This window comes from Emydura macquarii, unplaced genomic scaffold, assembly GCF_026122565.2.
Source record: "Emydura macquarii macquarii isolate MOO-44397 ecotype Brisbane River unplaced genomic scaffold, CSIRO-AGI_Emac_v2 contig_1692, whole genome shotgun sequence".
NCBI lineage: Eukaryota > Metazoa > Chordata > Testudines > Chelidae > Emydura > Emydura macquarii.
In genome coordinates this window covers 2,870,374-2,877,131 of record NW_027131829.1, presented here as the reverse complement: position 1 = coordinate 2,877,131, position 6,758 = coordinate 2,870,374, and positions in this window count along the sequence as shown.

The window sequence follows — 6,758 nt, the reverse complement described above, 5'->3', positions numbered from 1 at the left end:
CTAGGACAATATTTACCCACCACCCCCAGCTGCTGGATTGGAGGCTCTGACAGGTTGGTGCAACTTGACTCAGATGATGCTGGCCAAGGAGGCCCCTTGCATTGGTTACATGGCAGGGGTGGCACCCTCCGCCAGGCAGTGATGCTACAGTAGCCAGGATGCCAGGAAAGCCCTGGCAGGAGCAGGGGGGAGGAGCTTGCTGTGGAATGAGCTCATTAAAGTGGGTCCTGGCAGCGACCCCACTACTGCAAAAAGATTTGAGGGTGTTGGTTGGTCATCTGCTGACCATGACATCCCAATGTGATGCTGTGGCTAAAAGGGTTAATATGAATGTGATCCTTGGATGCATGAACAGGGGAATCCAGGCTAGGTGTAGAGCGGTTATTTTACCTCTGTACTGTATTTGGCACTGGTGCGACCGCTGCTGGAATGCCATGTCCGGTTTTGGTGTCCATCTGTTGAGGGAGCATATTGATAAATTGCAGAGGGTTCAGAGAAGAGCCCATGATAATGACTAAAGGATTAGAAAACCTGCATTATAGTGATAGCCTCAAGAACTAACTTTTTAGGTTAACAAAGAGATGGCTAAAGGGTGATTTGATCAGTCTATAAGTATCTACATGGGGAACAAATATTTGATAACAGACTCTTCTGTCAGAAAGGTAGAACATGCTTCAATGGCCAGAAATAATACAGCAAATATTGGCGACATATATAGCAGGCAACATATACATATCCAAGGGCATAGACAACAATGGGGGAGGTGGATGAAAGCCAGGTACTTGAGACCATTGAGTAGGAAGTGAGAATGGGTGGTCAGAGCAAATTACTTCTTGTAATGAGAGCCATTCCAAATCCCTGTTTAAACCCAGTTTGAATGTGTCAAGTTTGCAGATCATTTCTAACTCAGCAGTTTCTCTTTGAAGTCTGTTTTTGAAGTTTTTTTTGAGATAGGATAGCAACTTTCAGGTCAGAGATAGAATGTCCTGGGAGACTGAAGTGTTCTCCAACTGGTTTATAGATGTTATTTTTTGTGTCTGATTTGTGTCCATTTATCCTTTTGTGTAGGGACAGTCCAGTTTGGCCAATGTACATGGCAGAGAGACATTGCTGGCACACGATGGCATATATAACATTAGTGGATGTGCAGGTGAATGAGCCCCTTATGGTGTGATTGATGTGGTTAGGACCAGTGATGCTATCACTAGAGTCGATGTGTGGGCAGAGCTGGCAACAGGGTTTGTTGCAGGGATAGATTCCTGGATTGGACTTCTTATAGGGTGTATGGTTGCTGGTGAGTATTTGCTTCAGGTTGGGGGCTGTCTGTAAGCCAGGATGGGTCTGCCACCCACTGCCTGAGCAAGAGATGGATCATCTGCTAGGATAGGTTGTAGATCCTTAATGATGTGTTGGAGAGATTTCAGCTGGGGGCTGTAGGTGATGACCGATGAGGTTCTGTTGTTTTCTTTGTTGGGTCTGTCCTGTAGTAGGTGACTTCTGGGTACCCATCTGGCTCTGTCAATTTGTTTCTTCACTTCTCCAGGTGGGTATTGTAGTTTTAGGAATGTTTCATAGAGATCCTGTAGGTGTTTGTCTGTCTGAGGGATCGGAGCAAATCTGGTTGTATCTTAGGGCTTGGCTGTAGACAATGGATTGTGTAATGAGTCTAGGGTGGAAGCTGGAGGCATGAAGATACGTATTGCAGTCAGTTGGTTTTCAGTATAGGGCGGTATTAATGTGCCCATCCTTTATTTGTATTGGAGTGTCCAGGAAGTGGATTTCTTGTGTGGATTGGTCCAGGCTGAGGTTGTGAGTGGGATGGAAATTATTGAAATCCCCGTGGAATTCTTCGAGGGACTCTTTCCCGTGGGTCCAGATGATGAAAATGGCATCAGTGTAGCATAGGTAAAGGAGAGGTGTTAGGGGACCAGTTTTGAGGAAGTGTTGATCTAGGTCTGCCATAATAATGTTGACATACTGTGGGGCCATGCAAGTGCCCATAGCTGTGCCACTGACTTGGAAGTATAGATTGTCTCCAAATCTGAAGTAGTTGTGGGTCAGGACAAAGTCACAAAGTTCAGCTGTGAGGTGTGACATATGATCATCACGGGAAATGTTCTTGATGGCTTGAAGTCCATCTTTGTGTGGAATGTTGGTGTAGAGCTTCTACATCCATAGTGGCTAGGATGGTGTTTTCTGGGAGATCATTGATGGGTTGTAGTTTTCTCAGGAAGTCAGTGGTATCACGAAGATAGCTAGGAGTGCTGGTGGCATAGGGCCTGAGGAGAGAGTCCATCTAGCCTGACAGTCCTGCTGAGAGAGTGCCAATGCCTGAGATGATGAGGTGTCCAGGATTCCCAGGTTTGTGGATCTTGGGTAGTAGATAGAATAACCCTGGTCGGGGCTCAGGGGGTGTGTATGTGTAGATTTGTTCCTGTGTTTCTTTAGGGAGTTTATTAAGTAGATGTTTTAGTTTCTTTTGGTATTCCTCAGTGGGATCGGACAGTAGTGGCTTGTAGAATGTGGTGTTGAAGAGTTATTTGGCAGCCTCCTCATCCACCTACTCCATTGTTGTCTATGCCCTTGCATATGTATATGTTACCTAGAGAGGTGGTGGAATCTCCATCTTTAGAGGTTTTTAAGCTGAGGCTTGGCAAAGCCCTGGCTGGGATGATATAGCTGAAGTTAGTCCTGCTTTGAGCAGGGGGTTGGACTAGGTGACCTCCTGAGGTCCCTTCCAACTCTAATATTCTATGATTCTATGTTGCCCACTATATATGTTGCCAATATTTGCTGTATTATTTCTACCAACTGCATCTGAGGAAGTGAGCGGAAGCCCACGAAAGCTTATGCCTGCTGAAATTAAATTTGTTAGTCTTTAAAGTGCTCCAGAACTCTCGTTTTTATTGTCAATACAGGTGTTTGAATTGCATATACTAACATTTGTGTTTTCCTTTATAACCCCCATCCATCAAACATCAGGAAATTACCTAGAAAAGCTATATTAAAAGAACATTAAGGTCTTGTACACCATAGTTAGGAAATGCCAGAATTGAGATTGTCCTTGTACCGCTTGTTCAGCTCCCTTGCACATACACATTATGACATGCTCTTTAATTACACAATCTCACACTGCTTGTTCCTTAATCCTGGCATTTCCTAACTTTCAAGTGTTCGACTTTGCAACTTTCATGTTTTTTAACAGATTTTAAGTGTGTCATTATTTTATAGGGTGCAGAAATCTACCAGCTGGCTGAGTACTCACCCACCCACCGTCATTTTTATGCAAACACACACTCATAGGCGCACATACACACACAACTCTCCCAGCAGAGCCCCAGCCCCATGCTGGGATGGGAGAATTTAGTTTCCATGTTTGCTCTGTCTTGGGTTTCAGCACGTACACATGGCTCCCCTTGCAGCCCCAGCCCTGCTGCACAAAGACCCCTCTCTCTCGGGTGATGAGATGGGAAAACAGATTGCGTAACAGAAACATCCACTTCCACACCTTACCTTCACCCATGTAGGGGCTTCATTGAGATAGCTCCCCCAGCACTGCAGACACCTACACAGTGAGGCTGCAGCTGATTTGCCCTGGCTCTGTATCAGCTCCAGGGATGCCTGGGATCTGGCCCCAGGTCACTGTCCCTTGCTCAAATATTTACCTGCCCTCTGGGACGGTTGAAAGGTCACAGGGGTTTCAGCACCAACAGGCAATCAGGGCCCTTGGGGGAGAGGGAGGAGGCCCCTGCCCAGGGGGAGAGTGATTCAAGAAGGGGGAGAGCATCGGGTATCAGGCCTGGGACCCGTATCCCTTGGATGGCGTCCATGGAGGGCTCAGGTCTCTGTCACGGCCCAGGCCTGGCATCACTGAGCCTGGGTCTGCCCTGGGTTACCGCCGTGCATCCCGAGACAGCCCAGCCAGCAAACCAAACAGGCTATGTGTAAGCGGGGGAACGGTCCCACTGTTGTAGGAACTTTCCTGGCTCATACACTGCCCCGGTGGAGTTGGCTAGCAAAAGGATCTGAGTCCTTGCCCCCACTCTCTTTACCCAGAGGCCTGCCTGACCGCAAAGGCTCCCCTCCCACTCTCCTGTGTGGCAGGGTCCCTGTAACCCCAACAAGGCTGGGCCCAGGATTCCTGGGGGCTCAACCCCCAACTTTGTCATGGTCACTTTAGGGCAGCGGCTTGGGTGTTCCCACCCTGGGCTTCTCTCTCTGCACTGGGCACTGCCCTGACCCACTGATTGACGCATATTGTTCAAAGCAAATACCATGTATTAAACAGCCACCGATTTAAAAAATAATGAGACAGGCTAGATGAAAACACCCAACACTGCCCCCCTGGGGTGTGCGGGACATTCACAGTCAGTGTGTCACACGTCGTGCCAAAAATCGATACAACTGGCAGATTGTGACTTAGGTTGTTCTGAGCATGCTCAATAACGTTTGCTGCAGCCGCTGCCCTTGCCCTGCCCTTATTTGGAGTCAGACTCTGTTGCCTGCTCTTTAGAGGGGCTAAAAAGGAGCCAAGGGGGCAAATTGGAGGGGGGGGGGGTGATGGGCAGGGTCTGAGCAGGGGGCAGAATTTTACTGGCCTGGGAGGTTAAGCAGCTGAAGGCAGGGGCAGGAGAGGGGCGGAGGAGCAAAATCAGAGACCGGGGGGTAGGAGCCGGGGTTTAGCCCAGGGATGAGGTGCTGCCAGCCCGTGGCGGGGGGTGAAATAGTGACCCCGCTGAGATGAGCCACCTGCCCAGCTATCACAAATAGTGGGGGAGGGGGGCTGAGGGGCTTTTTTGTTTCCCCTCTCACAGGAGTCTACGGCTCAGGGAGACTCAGCTCTGGCTTCTCAGGGCTGGGTCTTTAAAGGCAGCCCAATGCCTCAAAACAGCAGCTCCTGTCTGTCTGATTTAACGTGCTGCGGGGCTACAGGGGACTTGATTCCATGAAAGATTTTACAGTCACCCCCTCAAAAACTGTGCGTCACACATTTGGAGGATTTCAAAAAATACCTTGGCAGTTTATAGGTCTACATAAAGTCTCCTGCCAGTCCACAATTTAGTCTTATCTGCTGAGATTCCCTGAATCGCTCGCCTTCCTTCTCATCCAGTTCAAAGTACAGGTTCTCTCCTTTTAGGATGTTATTTTTATTAGTCTTATTACTCTGACCGCTTCATCATTAACCTTGATTTTCATTGTGCGGCTGCATGTCATTGTGCTATAGGTTAATAGCAAATACCACCAATTTACTTATACATATTCAGGGTATTATTTTTAGCAAGGATATCTGTGTTTCTAATATGTACTTCTTATGGTTCTTACTGTGCTTTTTAATTCTACCTTTTCCAACTTACTTTTGTAGCGCAAGTTTCTTCTGTTGGATCATGTTCCACGCTGACTGATTTCCTAGCCTGGTGTCAAACCTTCTTTTGCCATTGTTCCATCAATGGGGATTGCCTTTTGCAACGGTTATTTTGGCTTCTCACTTCAGCCCTTCGTGCTTTTTCACATATTGTTGCTTGTGTGTAGAACTGGATTCTCAAATATTCCAGAAGGGAAGTACAGTATTGTGACCCCCGTGTGGAATATGAATGGCCATTTCTAATATTACTGATACCAATCTTCCTGAATTGCAATAAATATCGTATAAAATATGCCATGCAAGGTATCTATTGTAAAGTCATGATTTGCTAAGGTAGATAAGCACGTTTAGATGTATGTATCAGCTTTGTATTAGGAGTTGTAAATATGCATGTGTAACACGGGGTCCTGTCCGGCCCCATCGTTGTGGCCCTTCCTCGGGCCCAGGCTCAGAGGAAGGCCACTGCACCTTTCAAGAAGGGGAATGTTAGTCACTCCCTATGCAGTTTAGTTCTGGCCCCCAGGCCGGGCGGACAGCCAAGCAGGCTACGGCCCAGGCCTTCGGCAGGGCAGGCAAGCATGCAGTGTGCTCTGGTCAGTAGAGCAGGGGATGGTAATCACTCCTCGGGTGGCAAGGAAAAGGGGCAGGGAGGGGGATGCAGGCCCACCCAACTCCACTGCATCCCAGCCCAGGGCCCTAGCAGTGGCAAAGATGTTTGCCACTGAGTCGGCGGGGCTCCTGCCGCAACACGCCGACAGGGCTTGCCCCTGTCTCAGCCACTGGCTATGGCTGTCTCCCGGCCACTGCCTCCCCGTATTCCCAAGTACCTGTCTCCGCCAGGTCCTAGCGGTCGCTGGGGTACTCAGCCTGTGGCAGGCTCATCAGTCCCCCCTCATCCACCAGCACCAAGGCAGGGAGCTCCTCGGCGGAGGCAGCTCCTCCAGGTCACAGGGCTCCAGGGTGTCAGCGGCAGGCAGCTCCTCCAGGTCAGGGCCGGCTTCCAAGGGTATCTCCCAGCCCTCAGGCTCAGGGGTCTCGGTCCAGTCACTGGGGCCCAGAGGCCCTGTCCAGTCTTCAGGGCACAGTCGCTTGGGCCATTCCTGGGGCCTCTGCTCCAGGGGGCGTTCGCTCGGGGCAGCGGCCCAGCTGGGTTCAGGCCTTTGCTGCAGCCAGCAGGACAGCACCTCTGCCTCCAGCAGCAGCCTGTCCCCTACTGACCTGCAGGGCCTGCTTTTTATACTCCCAGCCCCGGCGGAGGCTCCGCCCCTCTGGTCGGATTGGCCGGCCGGCGGGGCCTATGGCTAGCCAGCTCCCTGGTTGCCAGGCAGACTGGCCTGCCAGCCCTTCCACTGTCTGCTCTGGTTGTTGTGGCCCTTCTTCGGGCCCAGGCTCGGAG